Source organism: Oryx dammah, unplaced genomic scaffold (genome assembly GCF_014754425.2).
Source record: "Oryx dammah isolate SB20612 unplaced genomic scaffold, SCBI_Odam_1.1 HiC_scaffold_27, whole genome shotgun sequence".
In the NCBI taxonomy this organism is placed as follows: Eukaryota; Metazoa; Chordata; class Mammalia; order Artiodactyla; family Bovidae; genus Oryx; species Oryx dammah.
This window is the reverse complement of record NW_024070211.1, coordinates 99966072-99979713: the sequence shown is the minus strand read 5'-3', so window position 1 is coordinate 99979713 and position 13642 is coordinate 99966072. Positions and strand designations below refer to the sequence as shown.

At 39.5% G+C, this 13642-nt stretch overlaps 1 protein-coding gene across 8 annotated transcripts in view; it reads left to right on the top strand.

The window, feature by feature from the left end:
- Positions 1-13642, top strand: part of RBMS1 (RNA binding motif single stranded interacting protein 1) — a 221469-nt gene that overhangs the window by 74818 nt on the left and 133009 nt on the right. Inside the window, exon 1 of one of the 8 annotated variants that reach the window (XM_040229220.1) lies at positions 12617-13242. The exons of the other annotated variants lie outside the window; for them this stretch is intronic. The gene's annotated coding sequence lies outside the window, so the exon portion shown is untranslated. Of the gene's footprint in view, positions 1-12616; positions 13243-13642 lie in introns of those variants that run through there. 8 annotated transcript variants of the gene reach the window in all.

Here is a 13642-nt window from a genome sequence, read left to right as displayed (position 1 = left end):
TCCTAAGTTATCAAGTGTTAGAATTTTCTTTTGAACCTGGCAGTTTTTATTGAAAGCCCATGCCTCGCTCATTACTCCACACTATAAACAGCAGTGACGATCTGGAGGTGATATGAGACAGAGTGCGTTTCAAGGGCTGTGCTGTTTTGCATTGAAGAGGAACATGGAAAAGGCAGATGCCTCTTGGTGTGGGGAAGACAGAATTAACCACTGGAATTTCAAGGAAAATTGTGTCATGAGGAGAAAGTAATTCTCAGCTGCTTTAGTCATTCTGAAATACATTTCGGTACCATCTTGGGTTATAATAAAATAAATCCTTACCTGAGAAAACATTTCATCAGTACCAATGTCAAGAGGCTATAATTTTTATGCACTTTTTTTTTTTACAAAAAAGAACAAAACATTATATTCTGTAACATACAAGTTATAGACATATGTCTTATGTCTGCATGCATGCTAAGTTGCTTCAGTTGTGTCTGACTCTTTGCAACCCTATGGACTAGCCTTCCAGGCTCCTCGGTCCATGGGATTTTTCAAGCAAGAATACTGGAGTGGGTTGCCATGCCCTTCTCCAGAGGATCTTCCCAAACCAAGGATCAAACCTGTGTCTCCTGCAGCTCCTGCCCCGCAGAATTCTTTACTGTCGAGTCACCAGGGAAGCCCATCTCTTTTATCTCTATCTATATAAGTAGAGCTGAAGTTAAATGCTTGTGTTTTCTGGGTTCCTATAACTTACTCTCTGGTTCATTATTTGTAACTGTTTTTCAGATAAGGATGGGAGTGTATATCCTCATCCTTTTTGACACAGAATCATATAGAAGTAAGCCACAGTGACTGATGGGAATATACAGTATTCCTCAGGTGTGCTGGACTGGAAAAGAGACTAAGAACAACTGATTTATGATGAAGCCAGGCCAATGAGTACTTGCTGAGTGCTCACAGGATGCCTTTTAACATAGTAAATAGTGGAGAGTACATGGTAAATCTTGGTCATGGTTTCATCAGTAGAGGAGTTTAAAATGTAAAGACATCAGGTTGACCTAACTTAGGCATTTATTTAATACAGTCCTTAGAAAATTTAGCGAGAGGTCTTGGAAAATAGATGAAAGTAGGAAAAACTCAGAGGGGGTGGACCATGAGCTGTGATTTCAACAGAGCAAACAGAGGGAGGGATGAATGTGGTTTGGCTGATGGAAAAACAGAGGCTGTTTCCTGGCAAAACTCAGAGCCAGAAAAGAGTGAGTTCATCTGCAGCCAAAACACAAATAGTAGCCGGAAGAGAGGTAAAGGAGGAAAGGAGTTAGAAAGAGTGCTTTACCGGGGATGATCAGAAATTGCACTTGATGTGGGCGAGTTAGGAAGTATGGGGATATGGCCAAAGAGGTCATAACAAAGTATTTTAGAAGCAATGTAGACATCAATTTGGAACAAATAAGGACTGGTTAGAGGGAGAAACAGAAGAGATTCCAGCAGTTCTAGTTTGAGGAAACTAATGGATATAAAATATCGAAAATGAGAGAATCAGTAAGGATGAAAATGAAAAGAGAATCAATAAGGACCATTGGGGCACTGCTGATTTAGAAGATGGGCATTTTCACTGTCGACTGTAGAAACTGACTGAATCCTGATATGTTTCATCACTTGGAATTAGATAGCATTTTCCAACGGGTTTGCTGTCACTCTTGTACTATTCAGGCTATAGTCTCATATATCAACTTTTTAAATGTTTTTCTCTTTTTAGGAGAAAAGAGCAAAGTGGAGAGACAGAGTAGTTATTTAAAAGAAAACTTCCTAGATGTTGGAGCACCAAGAATCAATTTGCCTTGGTTTCTGCAGTCCTCTGAAAACCAACCTCACGAGGCGTTTAGTATACTGTATCATCTCAAAATACTTTAATTATGAAAAATTTCAAATATACACTCAAGTAGAGGGAATATCTTGGAGAAGGCAATGGCAACCCACTCCAGTACTCTTGCCTGAAAAATCCCATGGACGGAGGAGCCTGGTAGGCTGCAGTCCATGGGGTTGCTAAGAGTCGGACACGACTGAGTGACTTCACTTTCACTTTTCACTTTCATGCATTGGAGAAGGAAATGGCAACCCACTTCAGTGTTCTTGCCTGGAGAATCCCAGGGATGGAGGAGCCTGGTGTGCTGCCGTCTATGGGGTCGCACAGAGTCGGACACAACTGAAGCAGCAGCAGCAGAGGCAATATCTTCAACAATTATGAACAGTTTGCCTATTCTTATTTAGTGATATAATTTAAGTGTCATGTGATAGAATGAAACATTCTACGTGATTTTCAATTATAAGAGTTTGTATATCTGCTTTTTAAAAATTTGGTAATTATCAAAACTTAAATTGTATTTTTTTTTTAAAAAAGAAAGGAGACAGGGTATAGAAATGGGAAAAAGTCTCTACCATGATTTGCAATATTTTGTACCCTGATTTACTTAAATGATGTCCCTAGTAAATAGCTTAAATGAAGTCTAAAACTTCTTAAAAGAGCCCCTAAATAGAATATATTTTCAAATCACTCATGAAATCATGCATTACAGAAGCTGGAATGATATTCTTTAATACTGAAGAAGTTTAGCTAGTAAATTCAAATTTATAATCTGTCATTGAATTAGCATATCTTAAAATCATAAGCTGGTTGTACTTTAGGACATGATAATATCTGTTTCAAAAGGATTCTCATGCACTTTAAACATATTGCTTATTTATTCATTAAGCCAATATTTGAATGCCTAGTGTGTGCCAGGTCCTGAGTTAGGGGCTTAGAATATATTGGTGGTTGGATGTGTTAATAATTTCTATAAGGTAATATTCAGTGTGAAATCAATTATAATTTTCTCTTATAACAAGGGAGACGTTACAGATAAATGAAATTCATAGATAACCTCCAACCAACATTTTGGCCAACCTCAAGTGAATTAATAAGTTGACCAGTTGTTTCACTTTTTCCTATCCGTTTTATCTTCACATCAGCAATGAAATGACTAAAAGGAAAGGTGCATGAGGAAGGAGGAGGAAATGGGACTTGTCTGATTCCTGAACAAACTGAGCCCTCGGATACCAACAGCTACTAACAGTCATTGCTCTAAGTGTGAACCATTTATATATTTTTCTATAACTGAGTCATCTCACCTGCTAAGTTTGCTTTTGATTCACTTTGTAATTTCATATCAATTTTAAGAGTTGTGATAACCATTTTAGATATGTCTTTCTATCCGATTTACCTGATTCACATAAAAATTACTTTTCCAAATGGAAGCGCTGGGCGACTGAGAATTACTACTCCAGGCTTTGCTAAAAGGTAGACTCTTAGATTGGAATTGATGCTAAGTGCCAGAACAGCCCTGAACAACCTTTTGAGTGTGCCTGTGTCCACTTGCATGCATTTGTGTGACTTAAACTTGGTAAAGAAGTAACATTTGGGATGAATGTTTTTAAGTTTTGTTTGTAATTGACAGCTTTAGAGCACTGATAACAAGACGTGGAGTGGAGAAGTCTGATAAATGTCTACAGATTAAGCTCATCTCCTTTCACTTTTCTTATATAAATGTGCTGTGTATCTAAAGCACTAGGGGTAGAAGTTGAGGTGATTGTTAGGAGGTGGGGTGGCTGAGAAGGAAGCTGACAGCTCTGTTTGTTCCTTTGTGACATTAGGGTAAAATTTCTCATTCTGACTCGTGGAGGCTGTGCTCACTAGTAAGACACAGTCAGGTCTTGGAAAAACTGACTGTGTGAGTCATTTGCTTGCAATCACCTAGTGGCTCTGGGTTCTTGTGAAGGTTAAAAATGAGTGTTTGAAAAAATGTATTTCTGGAGCTAAGCTGTAAGATGAACATGTGTGTGCACGGTATCCATGCACTGTCTTCACGTACCTGTGTGCCATTCTGAACAGATTCTAGTGCTCACTTTTTTCACATTTCAGCATTGCTGAAATCAGGATGCATCTTCCAATTTATGATGTTCTGTAATTGCTGTTGTCCATTTTTTTCAAATGTTAGTATCTCAGTAGTCGTTAAGCATATTATAATCAGTGTCATCTTAGACTGCATGACATACAGTTTATATCCAAATATTTATAAGAAACTGATCTCAGAGATTTGTAGGACATTTCACTTTCCCTTCAAAAGTAAAGCAATTTTTATTCTGACAGTAATAGTTGAGGTCAAGAGAGAAACCATTTGATCGTAGTATCCCATTTCCTTAATAAGTAACATACAAATGCAAAATGCAACATTCTCTTAGAATCCCAAGTGATCGAAAGATTAGGATGCAAATTTATCATGCTTAATATAACCTGTAAAATGTACTCTTTAAACTTTGATCCTTCCATTTCTCACATTCAACTTTTTCTAGTTTCACCTCATGATCATTTTCAAAAGAGGATGAAATTCATCATTTGTCATTTGTGTGTGTGTTTCTGTGTGTCTCTCCCTGTGTGTGACTGTGTAGGAAAGCTATCGTTCCTCATTCATTCACACCTCCAGCAGAACGTACTATGTGTAGGACAGTGGGTTAAGGAACTCATTAGAGATTTACAGACTATTTAAGCAATCTTACAAGATTGTTAAGACTCAAAGTAAGATGACTCCACCCTCACTTTTATGGGTCAGACACTGTAGAATACAGAAAAAAGCTGTATACAATCTATAGAAGACGCAGATTCAAGTCCTGGGGTAGGAATATAATGAATAGATTCAGATTTGGAGGCTGTTTAATAAAGAACCTTCTAAAAGAAATGGCTAAATATGGATAGATTTAATTTATTATCAGTCATGGTGTCCAGGGGCTTCCCTGCTAACTCAGTTGGTAAAGAATCCTTCTGCAATGCAGGAGACCCAAGTTCGATTCCTGGATCAGGAAGATCTGCTGGAGAAGGGATAGGCTACTCACTCCAGTATTCTTGGGCTTCCCTGGTGGCTCAGCAGATAAAGAATCCACCTGCAATGTGGGAGACCTGGGTTCAATCCCTGGGTTGGGAAGGCCTCCTGGAGAAGGGAAAGGCTACCCACTCCAATATTCTGGCCTGGAGACCTCCATAAACTGTATAGTCCATGGAGTCCCAAAGAGTTGGACACAACTGAGCAACTTTCACTTTTATTTTCATGCTGTCCAAGGAGAGAAGCACAAGCTGGAATCAAGATTGCCAGGAGAAATATCAATAACCTCAGATATGCAGATAACACCACCCTTATGGCAGAAAGTGAAGAGGAACTAAAAAGCCTCTTGATGAAAGTGAAAGTGAAGAGTGAAAAAGTTGGCTTAAACCTCAACATTCAGAAAACGAAGATCATGGCATCTGGTCCCATCACTTCATGGCAAATAGATGGGGAAACAGTGGAAAATGTGACAGACTTTATTTTCTTGGACTCCAAAATCACTGCAGATGGTGACTACAGCCATGAAATTAAAAGACGCTTACTCCTTAGAAGAAAAGTTATGACCAACCTAGATAGCATATTAAAAAGCAGAGACATTACTTTGCCAACAAAGGTCCGTCTAGTCAAGGTTATGGTTTTTCCAGTAGTCATGTATGGATGTGAGAGTTGGACTGTGAAGAAAGCTGAGCACTGAAGAATTGATGCTTTTGAACTGAGGTGTTGGAGAAGACTCTTGAGAGTCCCTTGGACTGCAAGGAGATCCAACCAGTCCATTCTGAAGGAGATCAGCCCTGGGATTTCTTTGGAAGGAATGATGCTAAAGCTGAAACTCCAGTACTTTGGCCACCTCATGCGAAGAGTTCACTCATTAGAAAAGACTCTGATGCTGGGAGGGATTGGGGGCAGGAGGAGAAGGGGACGACAGAGGATGAGATGGCTGGATGACATCACCGACTTGATGGACGTGAGTCTGAGTGAACTCCAGGAGTTGGTAATGGGCAGGGAGGCCTGGCGTGCTGCAGTTCATGGGGTCGCAAAGAGTCGGACATGACTGAGCGACTGAACTGAACTGAACTGAACTGAACTGAAGGAGAGACAGTGCATTCATTCTATATTGATTTATTTCTTGAGTGATTATTATATATCAGGCATGGGAACTAGCATTTAATCATTCTTTCCAACCTTGAGGTCCTGCTTCATGACCTAAGTCAAATTGTTTAACCTACCTGAGGCTCACTCTGCTGTTCAAAAAAAGTGGATCATGCCTGCCCTGCCACCTTCCCTGAGACTTTAATGAGATGTACAATAAAGCATTTTGTAAATTGTAACATATTAATAATATAATAAAATATAACAAAATAATATAATATATGCCTGCCTGCCTGCCAAGTCGCTTCAGTCATGTCTGACTTCTTGCGACCCTATGGACTATAGCCCACCAGGCTCCTCTGTCCATGAGATTCTCTAGGCAGGAATGTTGGAGTGAGTTGCCATGCCCTCCTCCAGGGATCTTAACTCATCTTCTCAGGCTCCTGCATTGCAAGTAGGTCATTTACTGCTAAACCACTGGGGAAGCCCACTATAACATATAGGTCTGAAAAATGTCCTCAGAAATTATCTACCTCTTCCTTCTAGTGCTTCCTCCAATTTAGAAGAATTTTTCACAGGATTTTAACGTTTAATAATCCCTTAGTTGAAACTTCAGCACATCTGCCAGTAGATTACATATTAGATTGGGAGGTGAAGGAAGGGTGGTTCTGGGAGGATCTTTTTAGGGTGCTGTCAGCATTCTGGGAGTGTTCTTTATAGTTTGGAATTAGGAACTGCTGACGTCATGATCAGTCACATTGTCATGACGATATCAGAGTTTCCTCCTTTGCCTTTTCTTCGCTTGGGGAGTATCAATTTGCCACAGGTCTGTCATCTGTTTGTCCCATATGTTAAGTGTATTAGAGAACCAGAACTAGTCATTTCTTAAAGACACTCAGGGTAGGGAATTTTTATAAGCTCATTATGTAGCCCATTGCAGTACTCTTAACTAAACATGCTGTTACTTGAAAGTTTGTCTTCATCTACCCCCTCTGAATAGAAATTTACTTCTAATTTCATATTTTCTTATGCGAAACTTAACATTTATAATTTAGTGGAGAATAGAAAGCTTTTTAGCATTCTCACTTATTATTCTGTTATCCTCCTCTTCAGGTAAAATTAACTTAATGGTCTTCTTAGCAACTAAAGAGAAAGGAAACTGTGAGTGATTGTGAGTTTATTGTTTTTTTCTTCTGTATTTTGAATGCTTTAAACCCTAATCTGTGCTGTGGATCCCAGGTTTTGCATAGACGTTGTTTGTCTCCCAGGATTTAGGAATGTCTTATGCCTTTTGTCATTCTTGGCTTATATGAGGGTTTTGTTTGTCCAAGGTAGTTGTTCAGTCTGCACTCTCCAAATTTTCATTCAAACAGTTGATTTTTACCTATGGAAAGGTGATGGTTACTCCAGATCTAAGTTTTGTTTTTCATGATTTAGAGATTTTTTTTTTTTTTTTGGCTCTAGTTTTTCACAAATTCTGTTGACTTCCTAAGTACTTTCTGTCTCTTCCCAAGTCATGTAGGAAGAGGTGAATGTAATTAGCTGTTTCCATAGCACATCACCCCCTCCCTGCCTCACTTCAGCTCTTATCCTTTATACATAGTCTGATTACTACAGACTGTTTTTTCCTATTTTTATAGAAAAACATAGGAAAGAAATTTAACTTACAGAGAACCTATGCCAAGAATTTGAGTGAGCTTTGATTTTATTAACTAATCTGCAAGAGCAAGGAAGTAACTAATTTATGATAGGCTATACATAAAATTTTTTTAAGTATAAATTATTTGTTTGAAATTTAGAGGATGTTGTGCCACAGAAATAAATATCCTAAATGACGATTAGGATGTTAGTTGTCTGATAAGCATTTATGAGTCCCATAATGAAGCTAATCTCGAATATGGTCTCCCACTAGATTGTGAGGGAAATTCTATTCTCAGTTTCAGTTCAGGATTTTGGAAATACCTTTTATGTAATCACCATCCCAGGTTCTTTTCTGCTGCTCTCCCAACTCCATTCTACCAGCTATCCCTGAGAATAAGACTAGTGGTTGTAAGAGGAGTTATATCTTAGCAACCATTAATTGAATAAGATATAGGAGCTAGGTTGGGTCAGAATATGTATTTGTACCATTAAGTATGTAATCTAATATTGGAAACTTTGTCTTCGTAATAAACTGAATGGAAATTCAGTGTAATTTCTTATCTTTTAAAGAGTGATTTGCCCAAGTCATGTAGTTGGTAATTGGTGAAGCTTAGATGCACACCCAGGCTTGGGCTCTTAGGTTTTTCCCCACAGGGTTTGGATTTGAACTGTAGATCATAGTAATAATAGTCATCAGGAGTATCACTGGGGGTAGGCAATTTGGATTCAGAAAGACCTAAGTTCAAATCTCAGCTCCATCATATATTGGATCTGTGGCCTTGGAAAGGTTATTTAAGCCTGAACCATCAGGGAAGGCTAACAGTGAGCCTCAGTTTCCCCTTTAGTAAAATGGGCTCATTATTATTCTCTCATGGTGTGTGTGTGAGAGAGAGAGAGAGGGAGAGAGAAAGAGAGAGAATGAGGGCAGGAGAGAGGAACTTGCTGAGAAAAATGCCTAGAATATAGTAGTTACTCAATAAATGACATTTATTAGTCCATACAGACAAGCTGCAGTAGGGCAAAGCCCATTTCTTCTATTTTGTTCACCAGGATAAATTTAAGAATCATTAGAATATTGCTTCTGATAAGACTCATCAGATTTGGCCATGTTTATGCTGTTCTATATGTCTTCCAGGATTACAGCTATAGAGCTATAGTTTTATTTTATTATAGTAGTTTCATTTTTATACACATGTGATTTTATATGTGTCTGGGGAGACTTTAGGTCTAGAATAAGATTGTAGAATTTTTAAAAAGCAAAATAGTAAATAATAGAAAATATTGCTGCTCCTTTAGAAATAGGATATTTTATCAACTGTATTTTGTATCAAGAAAGAACAGAAATTTGAAGAATCTGCTGACCTCATATTTTTCTTTTTTCTTTTTTTCCTGCTTTGCTGGGAGCTAGAGGCTTTTGTTATATTTTAGACGTAGAGACTCTCAAATGTAAACACATTTTTTTAAGTTTGAACTGCTTACACTAACACCTACTATGTGGTTATATTTTATTCCTTAAATATTGTAATGTAAAGTAATGTTGGATAACTTTTCCCCCCTCTTATTTTCTGTTTTTAATGTGACTCAAATAAAAAAGCGTGCTTGAAATGCCTTAGCACCAATCGAGGATTAGAACCTACCACAGGTCTGCTCTCTCGTTGACAGAGGTATTCTATTCTTATCTCATTGGACATCTTCTCTACACCCCACAACCTCCCCAACCCCCATTCTGCCCGCTTCTTTCAAAGTTTAGCTCTCCCACCACACTTTCTTTGAGTAATTTTATTCAAGGGCTTCTTTCTTTCCTATATGAGGCTCAGCAATACATGTTGGAATGGGGGCCCCCCCTACCTTTTTTTGATTTTCCTTCTGCCTTAAGGAGTTTATTGGTAAGTGACGATTTCAACAGCAGTCACCCCACGTCTACATTCTCTCTCATACCACCCCCCTCTCTCTCTTATACAGACACATACACACACACACACACATTTTTGTTTTTCTCATCTGCAGAATGCTTCTTTCTGAATGTCCCTCAAACAAAAACATTTATACAGCTGAGCTCCCCACGCCCTTGTTATATCCTGTATTGATCTCACCCTGCCGTGGACTTGCACAGTGTGTAATTGTCTGTACCACTGGCTGGCACTTATCACTTAATGCCTTGCATTATTCGTGTCCAGCAACTCAGTGCTGTAGGGGTTACAAGTACTCACCTGGGAATTGGAGCATTATTTATAAGGCTTTTTTGAGTCCCAGCTTTATAGTGTTGAAGGAGCACAGGACAGGATCTTTTAACCCTCACTCAGTCTGGGTTTGAACATTTGCTTGCTACTTCCTAACTCTATGGATAAGTCAGTGAGTCTTCACTTGTTTTCCTCTCATTGGTACATGAAGCCTAATAACCCTTCCAACTTCATAGGGTTGTTGTGAAAGTGAAATGAGATGTGAAATTTATAAATGAAAGTCTCATTTTCAAAATATTTCTATGGGACAGATATCTTCTCAATTCAGATTCTCAAATTGTGGTTTTACAAACACTTGGGAGTCGCGAAATCTCATCTCCTCCACGAGGCTGCAGGCTCCTGCATGTACTGATGGCACTGTCCTTATTAGCCTCATTCATAGCCTCCTCTTGCCTCACAGTGTGATCTCTGATAGCACGCACAGTCTTCCCATTCATACAGAAATGGCCCTGGTCCAACATACAACCTCTTTAAAGGAAACAGGACAAAAACAAACGTGGGAGAAAACCTTGAGTTCACCTAGGCTCTTGAAACAGACCTTCTGTCAGACATTTTTTTTAACCTCTTAGGATTAAGCCTTGGAAAGCATCTTCATTCAGCCATTCAGCAAACTGTTCTCAAAGACACAGGCTCTCCTTACCTAAATTTGGTCTTTTTTACTTGTCCATTCAACCTGCTCCCTTGCTCCTTCTCTTTGATGATCAGCCAGCCTTACTAATAGCAGTTATTTACACAGTATATCTGCTGAAGTCTACAAACCACCACTATAAAACCTGGGAAAACAATAATAATAGCTGCCATTTATTGAGTGGGGCACTTTGGTTGGAGTACCATAGATATACTTAGGACAGTCAGCGAGGAGTCTGAGACTCAGAGAGGTTAACTGGCTTGCCCAAAGCCATGTGGCTAGTCAGTGGAGAGCTGAAATACGGAGCCAGATCGGTTTGGCTGTTCAATTTTGTCCCTTGGATTGCAAAGTCCAGATTCACTTAAGCTATCTGAAGAACGAGGGGTGGGGCTGGTTCCCCATACACACAGAGGGGCTGTTGTCAGTCTGAAGAGCCAGAGCAGCTTCAGGGACTCCATCATGTCCCCGCCAAGTTCGCACCCGCTCCTGGCATCTGCTTGCCTCTCCGTTTGCTGCCAGTCAGCTTCCTGTTACTCATAGTTTCTGCTTCCTCATAACCTTGGCTTGCGTATGGTTTTGGCTTTTTGTGGCCTCAGTTCTACCCCTGGCACTCTTGCAGTTTCTGCCCCTTCCCTAACTGGTTCAGTTTTCTGAATCAGATTCCCAGGGGTGAGGATCTGATTGGCTCTGCTCATTTTTTCAGTTCCAGCCATGTCATAGGTCACTGGCCTATCTGTGGATTGACTGCTCTTGGGTCAGATTCCCACAGCTTTACCCACCAGCTGAGCTGGGCTGTGGAGGATATTGTCTGCCCACTCAACAAAGTCTCAGTTTCCCTTTCAGGAAGATGAGCATCTACCGGGCAGATTCCAAAGCTCTAATTTTGACCACGATAACTTAGAGTTTCTCTGGAGTGCTTCCTTGCTTTGTCCTAAAATATATTTTTTTCAAAGGTCAAATATACTTTCCTAGATGAATCTCACTAGTGTCTCTTCTTGTAGCCATTTATAAATAATCACTTGTGAATATTTATAATTGATTATATATATATGGTTTAATATTTGTTATTTCTTTTAGGTTGAAATTATTTGGGTTTTAGTGACTTTGTTTATTTTACATTTATAGTCACTGAGGGTGGAAAATCTATCTTCTCCTTTCTTTGCACTGCTTAGTTAAGTGTGTAGTACCTTCCTGAGTCTAGAACTTTTGAACCCTGGCTTGTAGACATTGTATAAATATACACTTTTCCTTATTTCCTTTTATGCCATCCACCATATAGAACATTTTGTTTTGTTGCTATTTAGATATCATTTTTATTCTTAAAAATAGTCCTTGAAATATTTTTAATGTTCTTAGTATATTTTAGTTACCTAGTTATTAGAATGGCTCTTGTAGTCCAATTTAAATTGTATTATCGTTTAAAATCTTGTCTTAACCCTGTAAAACAACTGCAGGGTATCAAATCAAGTCTTCCCGTTCTAGAAGAGCACAGTATCCAAAGCATCATGACCTTAGAGCAGAACCATAGAAAAATTAATCTATGCTGTTCTTTTGTGGTTTAGACTGTGGTTTCCTAAGAGACCAGTCATGACAACTGAGGTTGTACATGGAATTTTTTCCATAGATGACAGGTTTGAACTGCTGGGGTCTTGGGCATTAAGTTCTCAGCAAAAGGCATCTATGACTTGAACAGTTCTACCCAAAGCCTTCTATTTTATACCAGTATTTGATGACTTGTGGTAAAAAGACCTAGTGCCTGGAGACAGCAAAGGAGCAGCCAAAATGGCATGGAGTAGTCCAAAATAGTATATATATTAACACAGAACTGAATGTTAGTTGCATTGTTTTTATTCAATCAATTAAAATAACAGATACGTTTCTCTGAACGTTATCTAGCAAGTTCTTACTTGCCAAACTGTTCACCTAGTGCTGTGCTTAGAGTAAGTTTACTACTGCTGCTTTTTCTTTTTTTAACGAGAAGAATTAGAAATTATATGTATAGTTTGTGTATATAGTTTTTAAGTAGGTGACACTTGCTAGTTCTCATCACTTTTGTCAGAGAATGTTCGGAGCCCCTCTGTATACCGAGGTGGTTCCCGAGGTCAGCAGTGGGAAGGGTATCTAGGTTGGATGTTTTTCAGCTCCTTGCTGCTGGTAACACCCTTGAATGGTCACAGCTTTGCTAGAAGATTCGATTTCCATAGGGGCCACTTTTACTTTGTTTTTCTTAGGGCAGCCAGAAGTTGAGTGCCTTCACTTCGTAGCCGAGTTAGGATTTTTCATTATCATGGCAGATGGCCCTTTCCAGGGAGGCGTTAGAGGCCAGAGGCCAAGGAAGAACGCTGTAATATTGACCGCTTAGTGTGGTAATATTATCCCTGATAGTCTCTGCTGAACAGGCCAACTGTCCCAGTGGCCCATCCACACACTGCCTGTGGAACTTGCTCTAGCGGCCATCTGCATTGCTCAGGTTCTATCTGGGCTTGATATGCTAACGAATGCAAAGTTGATCAGAAAAAAAAAAAAAAGTGGGGGCATCTTGAATCGCCTTAAATAATTTCAGTTGAAAAACAAAGGAAACTACCTCCTCCCTTTGTCCCTGTTTTGCAGTTTCTGTGTCCCTTCAGTGGAACACATTTGTGTCGTGTGTAATAATTAAATATAGAAGGATCGTACTCCAGTTTTCGAGAAGGCTTGTTAAACCGATGGCTTGAAATGATTTTCGCTATTTGATTTTGGCATTTCGAAGGTAAGCTTGCCAAACTCTGGCATAGGAATGAAGCACGAACTTTACTGTGCGTGTTTGAGGTGAGGGGATGGGGAGTGGAGACTTATTTTCTCTTCTAAAATTTTCGCGTGAGAATTGGGGGAACGGGGATTTGCAGAGGTTTGATGGAAGGCTGGTGTGTTCACTGAAGTAGGTGTGATCGCCCGCACCTTTTCTGGGAGGGTGGACGGTAGGGGGGAGTGGTGGGGGGCTAATTTGGAAGGATGAAAGAAAAGATAGAACTGGGACCAGCTGGCTTCCTACCCAGGTGTTAGCGTGATCCCCGACGCGGTGCCCTGAAAAGGGGCTTCGAGCCGGGGTGCAAAGCTGCAGCGGGTGCTGAGGCCAAGAATCTAGGAGAAAAAAAAAAAAAGAAAAGAGG